This window comes from Apus apus, chromosome 3, assembly GCF_020740795.1.
Source record: "Apus apus isolate bApuApu2 chromosome 3, bApuApu2.pri.cur, whole genome shotgun sequence".
Lineage (NCBI taxonomy): Eukaryota > Metazoa > Chordata > Aves > Apodiformes > Apodidae > Apus > Apus apus.
The window spans coordinates 38,143,956-38,161,945 of NC_067284.1; the positions used below are offsets into that span (position 1 = coordinate 38,143,956).

At 45.1% G+C, this 17,990-nt stretch overlaps 1 protein-coding gene and 1 non-coding gene across 10 annotated transcripts in view; one reads left to right on the top strand and one right to left on the bottom strand.

Annotated features, from left to right (window-relative positions):
* The window catches only part of NCOA7 (nuclear receptor coactivator 7), a 91,326-nt gene extending 78,204 nt beyond the window's left edge, over positions 1-13,122 (bottom strand). For 5 of the 9 annotated variants that reach the window (XM_051613018.1, XM_051613021.1, XM_051613020.1 and 2 more), the window contains exons 1-2: positions 12,847-13,122; positions 10,912-11,221 (exon numbers count right to left, since the gene is read on the bottom strand). The gene's annotated coding sequence lies outside the window, so the exon portion shown is untranslated. Of the gene's footprint in view, positions 1-5,087; positions 5,112-6,673; positions 6,696-10,911; positions 11,222-12,846 lie in introns of those variants that run through there. The other 4 variants (XM_051613013.1, XM_051613014.1, XM_051613016.1 and 1 more) reach the window with 3 other exon arrangements.
* A 467-nt stretch (positions 13,123-13,589) lies between these two features.
* Positions 13,590-13,661, top strand: TRNAE-CUC (transfer RNA glutamic acid (anticodon CUC)). Its single transcript has one exon. It is a non-coding gene; the product is annotated as a tRNA-Glu (tRNA).
* The last annotated feature ends 4,329 nt before the right edge of the window (positions 13,662-17,990 follow it).

Consider the following 17,990-nt stretch of genomic DNA (forward strand, 5'->3'; position numbering starts at 1 on the left):
TTATAACACAGTATGCTGTCATTCTAGAGCCTTTCAGTGAGAAAATGATCATTCACAGTTCTTTCATCACAGAATTCACAATAGTATGAGAGATGAAGAAGAAATCAAAACTTAAACAGCACTTACAAAACACAGTACCAGGTAAAACTTTTCCCTTAAATGCAATATAATGCTGACTTGAAAGCAGCTAAGAGTTGAAAACTACTCAGTACTGAAGATGAAGTCCCGATTTCAGTGACAGTACAAAGAAATGCACATTTCCTCAGAAGCACGTTAAAATCAGGTCTGGTGCTACAGGTGGCCCCTTCAGCTCCACCAGCTTTCCTTTTGCAAACCTCCTTGGCTTTCTGCTGGTATTTGCTCAGACCGCCCACAGCTCCTCAGTTGTGACTTGCTCTTGTGATGTGGGGCCCGGTTCTGTGAGGAGCACCATGCCCCTGCCCTGCCAGGTCTGGGTCTGCATTTCTTTTCCAGGAGGAAAACAAGGAAGGGAACATACCTTCCATGCTCTGCTCTCAAGCTTAATTCAAAGCATGCTCAGGGCTGAGCATTAGGGCTAGGGACCACCCTCCTGGGTGCTGTGTTTTTTCCACAGCTTGCCATCCCTGGAGGCCAGAAGGACTCATCAACACGCGTGACTCCGTAAGGTCTGGCCTGTTTCCTGAGCTTCACGTTATTAGCTCTTCCTACCCTGCCTGTGGAAGATTCTGGAATTCTTGTACCTGCTGTATAATTTTGGTCTCAAGATCAGTCTCTAGCCCTCCTCCCGTAAAAACTGCCTGTTACCAGCCAGGTTCAGCTTGGGTCTGGGAACTACCAGACCAGGGCTCAGGAGAGAAGACAACTAGTTGACAAAACACTGAAATTTATTACTCACGGAACACCATCAAGTGCATAGTGTCAACAAAGCAGGAGAAAAGAAAACTAATCTCCAGCTCCTTAATCTCTTTTCATGACAACCAATATGTTACTTGTCCTATCAGAAAATATGCACTACAAAGGGAAATCCAATGTTCAAAACAAATAACCCACTTAAAAATTTATCCACTGAGTGATCAGTTAGCAGCAGGGCTCAATTTTAAGGCATCCAGAATTCCTGTATCAAAGGAAACAAACGTGCCCCAGTGAGCAACCGTATCAGCAGCAGCCCAACACAGGACATTTTACTTTACATCCTGTAAGCGTGACTGTAGCAGGACACAAATGTAGATGCCCCCACAAGTTCCTGCCTCGCCTCTGTACAGTGATGTGATGATGCCAGCCCCCTCCCACCTCACCACTCACCCCTAGCAAGACATACCTAACCAACACAGCTCAGCATCATGCACTAAAAAGACCCACAACAACAAATAAACAAACAAATCCTACAAAACAACAAAGCAAACAAACAAAACCAAATTACTTGTAAATCAAATGAAATTTCTTCAGCTGATACCTAAGCACAAGATCTGGAGGACCACTCACTGCACTGGCAGAAATCTACTTCTGTCATTCCTCTGTGGTTCTCATTTCAACTCCTAACTGCCTTGATAACTACTCAGACTGCTTGCTACTTGACCCCACACACCCGGGTAGCAAGGGGGCTTCCATGTTCATCTGCTGTTGCCTGTTATGTACCTGAAACATTTCAGCACATTGTTCCCTACCAAAGTTTTATCTCCTTGGTTCTTCACCCACTGTCACCAGGATGTCACACTCATACTACACATCTACCAGACAACATCTGCATTTCAGAAGCTTTTGGAGATGGGACAGATGGAACAGCCTGGATTTTATGTAGTAAGTTTTCACAGCTGTTACCTTTATTCATCAGTCTCCAGCAGCCTCACTGCAAAAAGTTTGGCAACCAGGATGGAAAAAAGGTACTACAGTAAGTCAAACATTGCTCATATACTATAAATGAATAATTACTTTTTAATACATATTCTGAATATCATACAAATAACTTTAATCTGTAAGATTTCTTTATTATACTCTTCAATGCTTCTCTGATTTAGCTGAACATTTGTGAGAAAGCATGAAGGAAAAACTCAAGCCAGTCTGCCCTACAAAGCTTTGCTGAGCTTGGTACAGCTACCAAAACCTGCATACAGTATAATACTCAGCTTTATCAGAGGTGCACAGGTCTTTGGCATAAGTATGGCTGCTTAAAAAGCATTACAGAAATGCTGCTTAAGTTGAAAAATAAAATAAAGCCCTTGCCACCACACTGAGGCATTATTTGATCACGAGACAGTTAACTACAACAACAGACTACTCCTACCTACTACTTTATTTCTGCAAGTGACTACTGACACAGCATGCAAGCACTGCTGAGCCATCCCTTCCAAGTAACAACCTAGGCAGATCCTAATTAGTTTCTGCAATCACAGCATCACCTGATCTGGCATGAAGCCATCCACATCTCTTCCCCTCAGAATGAAGGTGGCAGAAATGGTTCATAAATATTCATATTTTCTATCTGCTGCATTAGCTTAGAGTATTTAAAAAGAAAACAAAGAAAGACACGGCACTTGGGACACAAGAAAAAAACAGACAAGGAGCAGCAGCAGATAGAGTGCACTGTTGGAAAAGGTTAAATTTACTTTAAAAATGAGTCAGGGAATAAATTACCTTTTCTTAAGATAAGGTCAAGTTCAAGGAATCAGTAGCCTTTACTGCGAACTTCTGCAAAACAAAGCTGTGATTTCCCCTAACTGGTGCACTAGGACAGCTCTTTGCCTGTGGAGTCTAAGATTTCGGGGAGATGCCTCTCAGTTATCTATGGAAACACCATGGGAAGATCCCAAAATCAGTCACTAATGGGTGAAATAACTGTAAGAAAATTTCCTTTATAGAAATTGGTAGCTATTAATAAAAGGCTTTTAAAGTCTTCTAGTGGATAGAAAATGAAACATGAAGAATCCTAATTTGACATTGTAACCAAAAGATAAATGCAGATCTTGCCTGTATAAACAGGTGTAACTTCCCTGCTCAGCTCAGATGTTTTGTGTTCCTGCAAACACAAATATTAATTAATGGTTAATATTACCATGACTTAATTATGATGGGTAGTCACAGAGCCTGCATTTCAGAAAGGATATTGAAAAAAACACCCTGTAAAACTTAAGAGATTAGCCATAACAAAGGCAAGAAAAGAAAAAAAATGGCACCTCAGAAGTATCTATATGTAACTTATCAATTGGAGGGCCTAATGTTTAATGACATTGCATGAGTACTACAGGAGACAGAATAACTGAGAGCAGGGAACAACCTCAAGTCGCTGTTAAGACTACAGGACACATGGAATTTGAGGAATGCAACAGAAAGCACAGCTCACATTTTTCAAACAAGACAAACAATAATCAGAAAGGCTTATTAAGATTATTATGGTACTCTCTATATATTGAGAGCTCCAAATCTAAGCCAGAAGTCTTCCTAAAGGATGAGCAGTGGTTCTATGGAAAGTCCTTAAGTCTCAAGTAAGTGCAGGCAGGTCGCTAGGATGCAATACAGTACCAAGCTGAAACACTGCCATTATTTCTCCAAGCTTGGTCAGCGACTGGGAGCAAAGTATGGCACCTGGAGTAATCCACCCTTCTGGCACTTACTACTACCTTCTGCTGTGCAACCCACTGGGAAGCACTAAGGGACCCCAAAAAGCCTGTCTGCACCCTGCCCTTGCAGGCAGACAGAGCAGAGGCTGCAGACGGACAACCACTGGCACCTGCTCACTCCAAAACTTAACAAACACTTTGTAACAGACACCTCACAGTCAAGAACCAAGAAGTATAGTTTTCCACCTACAATCAGAACAGTTTGCAGAGAAAAGGAAAACAAAACCAAAACCAAATCAAAACAAAAAAACAAACCACAAAAAAACCCCAACAGTCCTGTGTATGTGTGTTTAATGTATCAATCTGAAACATTATGTTTATAGGGGGAATATAAACTCCCTAGGCTGCTGTGAATTTTGCCACTGCTTTATGAATCAGGCTAGGGAAAAATTACACAGGAACAAGGAAACCAGTCAGATTTTAAAAATAAATAAAAGATATGAAAACTTGTTTCTCCAACCTTGCTTTTTTTCCTGATCAAAGGAGGCCACCTAAGTGAGTGCTCTTAATGCTGACTTCACTCCTCAACTGCAGCATTAGGTTTCCTCTTTTTTAAAAAAGCAATTTTCACCCCCAGGACAAACCCATGGCAGCAGCAGCATGACTTGTGCATTCTCCTCCATGAGGGTGCAGATCCCAAGGCCCAGCTTCCTTGCAGCAGGGACTGAGAAACTACCAACTCAGTGGCAGGCAGCCAGCCCCACTGTCAATAACTACACCAGTGAGTGGGTACCTCACCAGAACAAGAGCAGCACCTGTAAAGCCTGAGACTTCTTGGCTTATTGATCATGAGAAGGAAGAGATTTGTCAGCCTACTGCTTCTTGGGTGATGACACTAGATTCACCCTGCCAGCAGAGCTGGGGATGAAGACTGCCTGCTGCTGCATCAGACACCTGCAGAGACACACAGATCACCAGTTGGGTGCCAGACAGAGAGTTTTCCCATTTTTCTCAACATTGATTATGTTCCAGTTTTCCTTTAATGCCTACTGGAAAACTAGGGAAACTGAGACCCTTCATCCCTCTCTCCAACATGATCATAATTTGTGAACACCTCCAGCCACCTGGAGCAGCAAATTCTTGTGACAGGTCATGCTCCAGAGACTCATGCTAGTTTCCCACCTTGGAAACACTCACCCAGATGGGTGACTGCAGGAACCTGGCTGCAGTACCATCTACTGGATTTCCACAATTTCATTACTAATCTCTTCGAAGAAATGCTGCTCTCCAACCCAACTAACTCTCCAATGAATTCACCTTTATTTGAATAGAAGGGCTTATTCCCTAACTCTGTAAGGGATCTGCAAGCTGTCCACTGAAGTCAGGACCACAAACAGGCCAAATATTTACTAGAGCCAATTCCCAGCCAGTCTTACTTTTCTCTTTCAAAATCCTGGATACACAAAACAACAAAGAGGTATTCCTATACAACATGACAAGGACTGTTGCAATCAATTCTAAGTCACTTCAGCTCCAAAGGGAATGACTTACCGCTTCAGCAGTACACCTGACTAATCCAATTCAGAGTGTGGCCGCTGGCTGAACGAGAACAGGACACTGGGCAGAGGCAAGCAGGTGAGACTCAGTGTGTGCCTCACAACAAATCAGGTTTTCTGTAAGAGTTTCTTTTTCATAACATAACACAACAAGAAAAAAAGGTTCTGAGTGTAATTGGAGTACTGAATTTCCTTCCAAGCCCAATATTTTAATCCATTATAAAAAAGAAAATAAAAAAGGGGGAGGAAGGGGAAGCCATCAGACAACATATTGTCTACAAGCAGTCCCACCAGCTTCAAATACAACTCTTCACAAGACCAGCACTACTTGTCTGTTTAGATCCTTAAAGTATTGTGTATATTTATGGGCAATTTTCAAGGACATGGATGAAAGAGAAAACAGCCTAAAATGCACTCAGACTTGTATTCTTAACGATTACTTAAAGACATACATTCCTGATAAACTAAATTCATAAAGTATATACACATGTGTAATTTTCTTGACATTTTATATTGCCTTCTCCATTAATTTTCTACAGTCTGCATGTGTATATATACACATCCAAAACAACACTATCACCATAACATTATTTCCACACTTGCTGATACAACATGGTTGGAGAGTTCATCAATATGCATTTTTAATAACATGCAAACATAGTCTGGGTCACAGCACAGCATGAAAACCATAATCGATTAATGGGCACCTACCCATCAGAAAAGTCCATCATTACACATTAATACAAGAACGTATGAATACTTAATGGGAGAACCATAATTGTGGTGTGCAAACTGAACACACGGTGAAAGCCTGTTATTGAGCATGGAAGGTGTCCCTCATCTGATTTAATCACCTAAGAGACAGTCACTGCATCCTGCAGCACCGTAATACTGCAAACACAGCACCAACACACAGGAAAGCCCCTCCAACCCAAAAGTTGTGCATGGTGAGGTACAGACAGCACAGCCCATTGCAGAGACGAACAGCGAAAAATCAGCTCCTAACACACCTTTGGCACCCGGCAGCACATCCTCCCTCATCATGACAACCTGAGACCATAAATTAACACACAGAGAGCCCGGAACATTCCAGTAAACCACCCAAGATCTGGAGGAGGAGGAAATAAATGAGGCTTGAAGCCGTGAAAGCCAAGAAAGCAAACCACTCGGCTGAACCCGCTGCTTAAAGGCAAGTGCAGAGGCTAAACGCGGGGCTGGCAGAACAGCCCCGCCGGGGCCGGCGGGTGGGTCCCCAGCGCCTCCCCGCACCTCCCGGCCGCACACGCACCAGGACAAGCCCCTTCCGAGCAGAGGCCGCCCCTCGCCTCTCGCTCTGCCGTGCCGGGCTGGCTCTGCCGACAAGCGAGCCGGCGAACCGCTGCCCCCACACGGCTGCCCGCCATCGCCATCGCCCCCGCCCACCTCCCACTGCACCTCCCGCACCGCCGGGGCTCCGCTCCAGGCCCGGCCCCGCCGGCCCCCGCCAGGGCACAAGGCCGTGGCCCAGCAGCCCCGGCTGCCCGCCCTGGGCCCGGCGGCAACAGGAAACATAACCACACCCCCCTGCCCCGGGGCGCGCACCTGCAGGGCGGGCGGGCGGGCGGCATGGCGGCCCCGCGGCGCTGCGCCCGGGCTCCGGGAACAGCCGGCTGCCGTGCTCCCGGCCCGGCCACAGCAGCGCCGGCCCCGCCGCTTCCCGCCCCGGCACAGCCCGGCCCGGCCCGGCCCGCCGCTCCGCTCCTCCCCGCCCCGGCGATCCCGCCTCCCGCTCGGCTCCGCCCGGCCGGCCCGGTCCCCGCGGGTCGCGGCGGGGCCCGCAGGGCTCCGGGAGCGGGCGGGTAGAGAAGGGGACGCTTCTGCCTTCCCCGGGCCGCCTCACGGGCCCCTGCACCCACCCGCCGCGATGCCGGCGGGCCCTGTCCTGGGGAAAGGGGTCGGGCAGATTTCATCGTGCAGACCAAGCGCCGGGCGCCGTCTCTGGAGAGGAGTTTTCTCAAGGGCAGTAATAAACAACCCGCTCTGAAAACTGAGGTTAACCAAAGCCTTCAGATCCATGGGAAACTGAAAAGCCTGCAAACTTTATCTGCTGTTTCTGCACTGCCAACATGCAGGCTTCTTCATCCAACAACCAAACCCCCAAAAGTCACTGTAGTTACCAGAAATTCCATTCCCTGGGCTAACTCCGGGTAACCCTTCTAGACATCTGTGGCTAGCCTAAAAGAAACCTAGCTGACTGTGCTCTTCTTCAGTCAGTAACCGGCTCTGAAAGACTGGAAAGCTTGGGGAAAGGCTTCCCGTACTGTAACACCATGAAGTCACCGAATCTGCAAGACAAAAGCCTGAAGATAGGCAGATGCCTGCATAAAGAAAAACTTAACACAGATGCTAAAAGAATGTGCCAAAATAAAATAGCAAGTGATGCTCAGGTGCCCCAAGATAAGAATAGTAGTTATAATGTTACCAGTTTTAATTTTAAGCAAGAGGGGTACTTCTCAAAGGCCTATTTTTAATTTTTTTAACCTAACAGCTGCTTAAAGACGCATTTTAAATCATATGTGTCAATTTCAGGCCCTAATGCAAGTCCAACATGGACACACAGTCATGTCCCATCACTACCATTACCCTACTCCCCAGCATACACCTCCAAGCACTCAGGGTCAGTGCTAGGACAGCAACTGTCTTGACTCCTCCACCAAACTTGCTGCTGTACTTCCCGCTAAAATTGAAGTTTGCATCTGTTCAGGTTTTGTTTTTCCTCCAAAACCATTTATTTTACAAGATACTGATTTTCTTGAAATTATTGTCTCTTGGAGAATACATTTTGATAGCATATTGCTGATACTACATCTTACACCTGGATTATGACCAAGGCAAAAGATGTGCAAACCCAAAGTTACACTGGTTACAATCTCAAAGACCTCCCAAGCACAAAGGTTCTGGTTCTCAAGAACAGCACAGAAGAATGGTGCCCTGCTCTCAGCTACTCCTCCAGCACTGCTTAGGTAATAAACTTGGGAAAAAGAGGAAGAAAACCACAGACCTAATTTAGTCCCACCGACCTGACTTCTTTTGTAGTTGCCAAATTACAGTACAAGATATGCAGCCCTATCCATCAGAGTGGTGGAAAACCTAAACCTACTTATCTCTTAGCTGAATTTACGCAACAATGACAGTGAGGAACACCTTATTTTAGCTCCAGGAGAACTTGACTCTGTCCTGCTGTACCAGTTCACTGCCCATCAGCATTCCAAGCACCTCTGCCTTGTTGTGCAGAAAGCTCTGAGGGCAATGCATGGATTCCACATAGCAGACAAAGAAACTACATGTTTCTAGAGTATTTACTTTGCCCCAAGCATTTGGCATAGGGAAGAAATCACTCCAGCTCCCATCAGAGCAGCAAAGTAGGCTAGGACAGGAACAGACACATCATACAAGTTCTGGTTACTGCACTGTGGATTATTGCCTGGAGCTCAACCCAGAGAGTTCATGTTGTTGGGGAAAACTGGGACTGCAATGTAACACACCATTCTATTTTACTGAGTCTGGAAGAAGCCTGACTCTGTGTTTAAGCGATTAACATGATATATATACATACATCGCCTTTGAAATAAAATTTAGGTTTGGTATCTCTCATAGAAGCTAGAAGACAGTGTGAATGGTTTGCTCTTTCCCGTGGCAGTATATTCCACGGCAAATGATTTGAATACGAATGACCTAGCATCATTTAATTCAAAGTCCTTGTGACATCAGTGCTTAGAATATTTGAGAAAATCTAAAATGCATGTCTCATCCATTTCAGGTTTGGGCAAATCCATTCCATCACTAATTGCATTATTTTGACAGAGACAAAATGCAAGTTTGCTTTTTTAGTCACTTCCAAATTGTTTTTGGAATTGTTACCCTAGGAAAAAGATTCCTCACAGAAACTCACATGCACAGTAACATAAGGAACCCAGAATAGACGTGGGATACTTAAGTACAACATTTCAATGGGGTTTGATCTCCCACAATACACATTTCAGTGTATATTAATAGAGCTGCATACCATACAGAAAAAAAATCATCAGAGGTACTGACATTAAGTTTATGGCCTGCACTCAGATCAGCTCACACCAGTGTCAGAAAAAAATATTGTATTGCTCATGAGTGGTTCATGCAATTAGTTTTTTTAATATCTGCAACTGTTAGCTTACAGTTGGTTTACTTAAGAAAGACAACCTGCCATAAAGAATGACAGTGATGAGCTTGAATACCTAACAGTCCAGATTTGAAAAGGTGTAAGAGTCAAGGTGACACCAATCTTTTATTTTTCCATTAGCAGTCATCCTGGTTTTCCCAATTACTCTTAGATTATTCACCATGAAGAAGTCACAAAATAGGTTTCATACAGGCAGACTTTTATGCATAATTGAGGCTCTGCTTGATCCTACTATGCACTGGGGTCTGACTTCTGTAAGAATTAATTTCTATTTTTAGCCTGGTTTCATCAGTTTATGTAATGATGAATTTTCTGAGTGTCCCCAACTAACCCTGTAACTTTGAACTGGTTGTCTAGCTATAACTCAATTTCACTCAATTTGAAAATTTCTACAAATTTCACAAAAATGAAAGAGACCAGAGCTTGAAACTTTTATAAGTTCTTCCCGAATTACTGATTCTGTACATACTTTTCTACTGTCTAGTAGAGCAAACCAGAAGTTGTTTCCAAAATGCTCTGCAGAAGACTGTAAAAGAAAAGGAATTTGCTCATGAGGAGGCAATAGAAAGTCATATTCCTTTCAACTAAGATATTCTGTTGAGCTCAGTGAACACTGGATGAAGCACCCCAGCACCCCACTTCATCCTGAACCCCAGAATTGTGTGGATTTTAACACAGGCTAAGAGAAAAAAAGCTGACACGGGTCTTCCTGGACCAAATACAGTGTCAGGAGAAGAAGAGAAGGTCAAGGAAAAGAATACAAGAACTTACAAAATTGTTTCTAAAGATGTTGCTGGTGAGTTACTCTCCCATTTTTCTTCAGGATCTTCAACGTATTTTCAGCAAATAGTAAATTCCTAGTCTGCACGGTATTAAGACATGACAATGCAATTTCTCACAGGCTGCCCCCTAGTTCTATTTAAGCTGAACTACAAGGAGATGGAGCAAGTCACTGTACAGCTTGAAAGATTATCTTGGAGCTACGAGTATCAGAATTGCTGTAACATTTGGACAACGTCTTTTCTGGTTTTCCTTAGATTATTTCCATAAAAACACCACTATGGAGAAAACAGGTGTAAGAAACACAAACTACAACAGCATTTTTTCCCCCTGGACAACCATTGTAATTTAACAGTTAAGTAACCATTCTGACCATACATGGAAATTAAACATAAAATAGCAAAAGGCTGTGCATCATCTTTTCCTTCCCTCTTCTCTCCACCTCCCTGAAACTGGGATGATGTACATTTTAAATCATGAGAACTTAAAGAAGAAAAGCTGATGCCATGACTTTCCAGATCAAATACACAGTCGAGGAAAGAGAGGACTGATAAATGCACACATTACACATAGTTATAATTCACAGCTTTTGTGCAAATCAAGGACTTTCACTACTGTTGAAGCATGTACCCCAAGGTCCTAAAGACAATTTGTACTCACCATTATACAGGGAAACATACTTAAATAACATACCTTCACTAAATTAGCACATTACTTTTATGTTATTCTTACTCAGCTTTACAAGCCTCGTGTCACACATCAATTAACATGCCAAATTAAATTAATAATAATATGTAATATATTCATATGGAACAGATGAGTTAACTGCATGCTGCTTTACCTTTAAATTAATGCTTTGCATTTAAAGTAATTGCTCCGATTTTTCAGGTTCCAAAATCCAGCTTTGCATACCATGCTCTGAAAGCTGGGGTACAGTACCTCCAACACTGAATGCTGCGCACTTGCCGTTACTGGTACATCGGTGTCCTGTTAAGCGAAAAGAATCATCAGCCTCTGACATTTCTTCCCTGGAGCTTTTGGGAACATCATTCTTCTTCTCCAGCTAGCATCACAGGGATGCAGGCACAGGCACTGGCTGCTTCTGCGCTGGCAGGAGGCTGAATCGCTGACAGTTTCACTGATGCATTTCTCTATCGGATATAGGAAGCCAGAGAAGAGGCATCATCTTTTATCAGGGCACATGACTTGTACAGAAAAGAAAGCTATTTCTAAAAATAACTTGACAGCATATGGCTCCCAGTGCTACTTTCCTGGTAGTCTGCTGGTCAGCCCCCCCCACAACCTGGGTTCACACACAGGAAACAATTTTCTATTTCTGTTAAACTTCTCTAATACATACAATGGAGTTTTCACAACTCTTATTGCTATAATCAATTACCCTTTCACAGGTCAACAGAAATTTAGTGTGATATATTACACATCTTGAAAATAACTTGCTAATTGCCAAGCATAACAGAGTAATAATTAATTTTTTCTACATATAATAGCTTCCTAGGATGTGGACAAAACATGTCTGCCCACCCTGCCATCAGCCGTGAGGTCCCATCTTTCACAGGTTCAGCTACTTTTCTGAAGTTTGCCAGGGGGAGTATTTTGTCTCTATCACTCAGGCAGCTTGAGACTTGGGGGGCTCACCCCTGCTTTCCTCTGAGGTGTTCCACTCTAGGAACAGTGGCAATGACCCTTCTGTAACATGTCTCCAACACTGCAAATACATCTGACATGCACCTAACCTAGTTTTAACTTAGCTGTCTCCACTGCTGCTAGCATCACAGCCAGGGAAGCCCAGAAATCACTAGCCCTCCAAAACCCACCTGAGAAACATCCAGAGTAGGAAAGCCTATGTTTTTAACCATGTCATTATAGTGATCAACAGTAAAACATACAAACTCCTTTAAAGCCACCTCAGTTTCTGCAGTATAGAACCTCCTTAACGTTTGGTTGGTGTTCCTTGCAGGTCCTGAATTGGAGGAAACCAGGTCCCACTTTGCCTTGTTTTTCAACAAGGGGCACAGATTACCTGCTGGGCCCAGGTGCCCTCTCTCACCTAACCATGTCCCCTTCCTTGTGGTGGCCTCAGGCCCTGGTTGTGTCTCAGTCTGAGCTGTGCTCAACCTCCAGCACTCCACAGCTTTGTCTCCCCAAGGTCGGAAATGCCTTGGTCTTTACAAGGAAGCTGCTATAGCTGTACCGAGTGCAGTTCTTGCAGTATGGAAGACATCTGATTGTATCTAATAGGGCCTATTTCTAACCTCAAATTTTATTAGTTATCTACATCATGGCATAGTAAAATTGCTCATTGGACAAAAGAAAGCTTCATCTCGACCAAGACAGACATTTTGTTCAAGCCTGCTGTTGTGGAGAGTTTTGGATGAAACGAACCATTGGCTGAACAGAGCCTCTGGTGAGATGGAAACCAAACACTCAAGCCTCCTGAGTACATCTCTAAGGAAATCGAGGCTCTTTAAGTTTGCTTTCAGACTCTGAAGCTTTTAAAGATAAGCTAAGGCATATTTGCAGAATCCACAAGCAGGAATTCTGAAGCTTATCTATTTTATCATGGAGAAGCTTTCTTACAGAATGCATTTCAGAGGCAGGGAGTTTGAACATGTGAGAAATCTGCTTGTGCAGAGCAAACCCTCTTATATTACAGACACTGATTAAATAGGGAAAATTACTTTTGCTGGTACAGCTCGCAGATCTACTTTGCTCATGAAATCAACACACCAGAGGAAAAAAACAAACCAACACTTACGCAGATGTCACCTGCATCGATGGCAGAGCTCTCTCTCCTCTCATAGCAACCTTGCCAAAACAAGCAAAGTCACAGGTTCCTGTCTCTGGGGTACGAAGGCCCCGGCACCGCAAGGCCAGTGAACTGCCAATCTGCTTTTCCTCTGCGGAGCCTCGGGCTTCCTCCTGCCTTCAGCTCCTGCCCGAGCAGCCCCTTCCCAGAGCCGCTACAGCAGCACCCAGCGTACAGCCCGTCTTGTAAGCAACAGCCCGAACAGGGCACAAGAACCGAGGGAAAACAACCCCGCCCCGCCCCGCTGCCCTGCTCCGCCGCCCGCCCAGCGTCCGGGGGGCGGTGGGAGGTGGAAACCCCGGCCCGCCCCGAGCTCCTGCGCTTCCCGCCTGGCGACCCGCCCTCTTGCCTGTTGCCACTTGCCTGTGGCCGTGCGGGGCTTGCCTGGTCCCGCTCCCGCACCGGCGGACCGAGAGCTCCGTCCCGCCCGGGCTCCCCCCGCCATCCCTCCCCCCGCCCACGGCAAGGGCCCCTCACCCGCCTCTCCCGAGGAGCTCCCTCTCCTCCCCCGCCCCTCCCCGCTGCTCCCCCTTCCGTGGGGTGGAATGGAACGTCCCTCCCTGCACACATCTGCCTCCGGGACTTGGTACTGGCCGGAAGGAGCACAAAAAAGATAAAGCAGTCGAATAAAACGCGAGGCGTGTGGTTATGAATTACGTCTTGGGGCAGGAGAGTAACACGGCATGTATGGCTCCCTGGTGGTCTAGTGGTTAGGATTCGGCGCTCTCACCGCCGCGGCCCGGGTTCGATTCCCGGTCAGGGAAGTGATTTTTTTTTTTCAGTCCTTACTTTGGCACTGACGTGTTTTTGTCAGAATTCTCTTCGACCCTCTCCTTTAGAATTTAGGGAGCATCCGGCCGGCTGCTGTGCGAGCCCTTCGGCGTTGCTGGCCGGCAGCGAGTTTCAGGAGGTATTCGGAGGTTTCGAGGAGTCATGTGTGATGGGAGGGTGTAAAGTCTCCCTGCCCTGGGCAGGGAAAGGCTGCTCAGACGTTGCATCTGTGTGGAAGTTTTGCCATCACAGAACTGCCTGTGGACATCCCATGCCCGCCCACAGGGTTTCTAGGAGTCAGCAGAGGGCTGCTGAGCAGTGTCTGCCTGGAGGGGCGCAGGCAGGGCTGGTGGGCAGCACTTGGAGATACCGTGGGTTGTTATGTTTGGGTTTGGTTGGGTGGGTTGTTTTTTTTTTGTGGTTTTGTTTTGTTTTGTTTGGTGTTTGTTTTTTTTTTTCCTAGTCTGACAGCTAAGGATGACCCCACACTTTTCTCCCCACAGATATAAAGGGTCACTTGGTGCCATCATGAAGCCTTGGGCCATGGCAGTAGGGACTCCCTTAACTGTCCCTTGCTGTGCACACCTCTCTGAACTAGTATCGTATCCCCTAGAGAAGGCAGGAAGGGCTTGGACCCTGCACATCTCTCCTGGCAGGAGAGGGGCTGCAGTTCTCTGTGGTGCCTCTCCACCTGTTGACTGTCTCCCTGAGGTGTATTTACACAGCCCCCATCATGCATGGTCGTTTGGTATTTGGTTAGGGGGTTTTGGTCGTTTGGTATTTGGTTAGAGAGATCCCAGATACTCTTCAGGAGGTGGAAAGAAGTAAACAGAGAGGACAAAGGGAGTTTTAATACCTCCTTGTCATTAGCATGTGTCTCACTCCTTCCTTCAAGGAAGCCCCCAGCACAGCTTTGAAGCTCCTAAAAAAATGGTACGGGTACTTTGGAAAGTAAGGAAGACAGAGGTGATGAAAATGGGGCAAAGCCTCTTTCAGTCTTGTGGCAGTAAGGGACCTCCCCTCCTCCTCCCAGGACAGCAACCAGATCTGTCCCATAGCAGAGCACATCAGCTGTGCACTCAAACCCACACCCAGGGCTCCAGCAAGAGCTGCACTTCTTCCTCCCATTGTCCTCCACCTCTCCCCACTGCCTGCGGTTTGTAGGGTGAGTGTGAGGACCTCTTCTTTCCTGTTGGAGCAGTGCCTTGTCTGTAGTGGGCTGACCTTGGCTGGCCACCAGCTCCCTGCCCAGCTGTTCTCTCACTCCCTCTCCTGAGCAGGACAGAGGGAGAAAATAAGGTGAGAAAATAATGGGTTGAGATGAAGGAGATTTAATCAAAGAAAGCAAAGGCCATGCATGGAAGCAAAGCAAAAAACAAAGATTCATTATCTACTTCACATCAGATGTCCAGCCATTTTCTGGGAAGCAGGACCCCTTGTGGCAGTTGCTTTGAAAGACAAAGGCCTTAAAAATTAATGTAATTGTCTATCTCTCCCTCCTTCTCTTAGTTTTATTGTTGAGCATGACTCCTAGATGATAGGGAATATCCTCTTTGGCCAGTTGGTGCCTGTCTGTGTCCCCTTTCAGGCTCTTGCTGCTCCCCAGCCTACTGGCCTTGGGAAGGGGGAGTGTTGGAGACATAGCCTTGGTGCTGTGGTAGCACTGCTCACCCACAGCATTGATGTGTTATCAACACTCTTCTAGCTACAAATACAAAGCACAGCACTATGAGGGCTGCCATGTGGAAAGTTAACTCCATCCCAGCCACACCCAGCACACTGCTCCAGGTAAAACAAGGAATGCTAGCAATAAATTAATATAATAGCTATTTCAGACAGACTGGAAAACAGAGGCTAGCATACCTGGCAGATTATGCTTTAGCAGGGATCCTCCCTGCTGACAGGAGTAAGACATGGCCACTGGATCACCCATGTAACTCTTTAATGCTGTCAGGCCATGTTTTATGCTGGACTACTTTGCCCTGGTGGAAAGCACTACTGGAAATAATGGCTTTGGCTGCCTTTCCCACGGTGTGCCAGAGACATACTGCAGTCTGGGCTGCCCTCCAATGCAGAGAGGAGCGTCTCAGGAGAAATCCCAAGGTCCCTATATTTTGTAACAAGGAAACTTTAAGAGGGTTCAAAGGGGTAGGATCACCTTTGCTATAAGGCACGAAGCAAACAGTCAAAAGAGCTGTTGTCACCCTTTAGATATTAAGAAAAGCTGCTCAATAATACCTAAGCACTGGGACCAAAGGCTGTATCGTAAGGAACTATTGCATTCCTGTGGCTGGAGGTTGTTAAGTGCAGGCTGGGAAAGCATCTCATCAGAGGGCTCAGACTGTCCCAGGGCAATAGCTCCATGAGTCTTCTAAGACCCTGGGAGTACTAGTTTTATTACTTCATCTTGTACTTTTCCCTATAACTACCAGTTTACACGAGTTGCTCTGAGACAGCCATGTGGGGCTCTTCAGTTCCCCTCTCTCTTGTTGGTCTCATTTAAATATATTACCAAGTTAGTGGAAGAAACTGCTTTTTCTACTTCAGAAAATGAGGGGTCATTTTTAGAAGCAGCTAAAGTGAATTTCAGATATTAACTAGTCTCCTTGAAAAGGTATAAGTATGGTTTTACAGAACAGTGGCAAAAGAAGCATTTGCTTCAGTTTTAACTAATTTTTCTGTCATACTATGTTTGCATGCTTCTAGCTTTTAAGTAATTTGAAAAATAATAATCATATGTGAAATTTTAGAAACTTGGTAAAGTCACCAGAAAAGCTCTTGAACGTGAAGAAAGAGCATAGTTCCCAGTGTTATACTAGCAATGGAAGCATAGTCTCCAAAGAGGCTACTTAATGGACTTTCCAATCCATTTTCAGACTGATGTTAGACCTGGAACTTTCCATTGTGCAGAGGGCAAATACCCACTCAGCAAAGAGTGGAAACCAGTCCTCTTGCTGGTGTCCTATGAGTTCAGGTCCCACTGTCATTAACAGAATTCTTGTTTGGGTTGAGAGGACTCCAGAATAAGTGTTCACCTTCAGAGTGGGTTGATCAGCAGGTGGGTTATGGCAGTATCAAGATTGAATCCCTTTGTTCTGGGCTTTAGATTAATGTGATGGATGGAAGGAACAGGGTACTTGTTTTTTCAAAGACGGAAGAAGCGTATCTCCTAAAGTCTTTGTTGTTATTTTTTTTTAAATAATAAGTAGCTCATGGCACTGAAATGTTGAAGCCCCAGAAAAGGCAGGCTGTTTTTCAGAGGACAGGCAGTATAATCAAAGATACATTTTAAAAGCAATTTGGCACAATTTATCTCAGCATGTTACCTCTGTCCAACATTAGTGTTGCTTGTTGAGAGACCAAAGTGACAGATGTTGCTGTTTGGGTCCCTTTTCCTACCCCTGTTGCCTCATGACACTGTTCAGGTCCCTTCAGTCATCTTTGCTTCTGCACATGTGGAACCGGTGTAATTGAGCCTGTTTGTTTCCTCTCCTTGCCCTTACTTGCCTCTCCTTGCCCCCCTTTACTCTCCTTTCTCTTAAATATGAGGAGGAAATTCTTCACTAGGAGAGAAGAATGGTGGTGGTGAGACACTGGTACAGGTTGCCCAGAGAAGAAGGCTTAATCCCTGGAAATGTTCAAGGACAGGTTGGATGGGGCTCTGAGCAACCTGATCTAGTGGGAGGTGTCCCTGCCCATGCAGGGGGGCTGGATCTAGATGGTCTTTAAGGTCCCTTCCAACCCAAACCATTCTATGATTCTATGACTCTTATGGCTGCACAGCCTAGAACAGAGGTATATCAAACACACGTAAGATCAATATGGTTGTTATTATTATTACTACTATTACTTGGTTATTATGATAATTATTGTTATTATTAGTGTCACATTCTCAAATTTGCTTCTAACTGTGATATATTCTGAGATACTGAATCTCAAGTATTTTTACTTTAATTTCTGCTCTTTCTCAGAAGCTTGACCCATTCCTTTCCAGCTCGCAGCAAGGGCTGGTGGGAGTGCACTGCAGTAGAAATAAGGAAGGTAAGGAAAACAATACCTTGACAACAGATCACTTTAAACCAGCAGCTGAGTTTCTCATTAAGACTCTTAACTTTTACTTTTTATGATTCATTGGAAAATTTGGGAACTGCAGCTTTCACATCCAAACTTGATCTGGCATTAACTTTTCTTTCTGGCTATCTTCTTTAAGTTATAACCCTAAATTAACTCCACTTCATAAGTTTTTTCCAAACTTATATGAAATGTTTTGCCTGTGAGTGAACATAAAGTTTTGCATGACATTTATAACCAACAGACCCTTT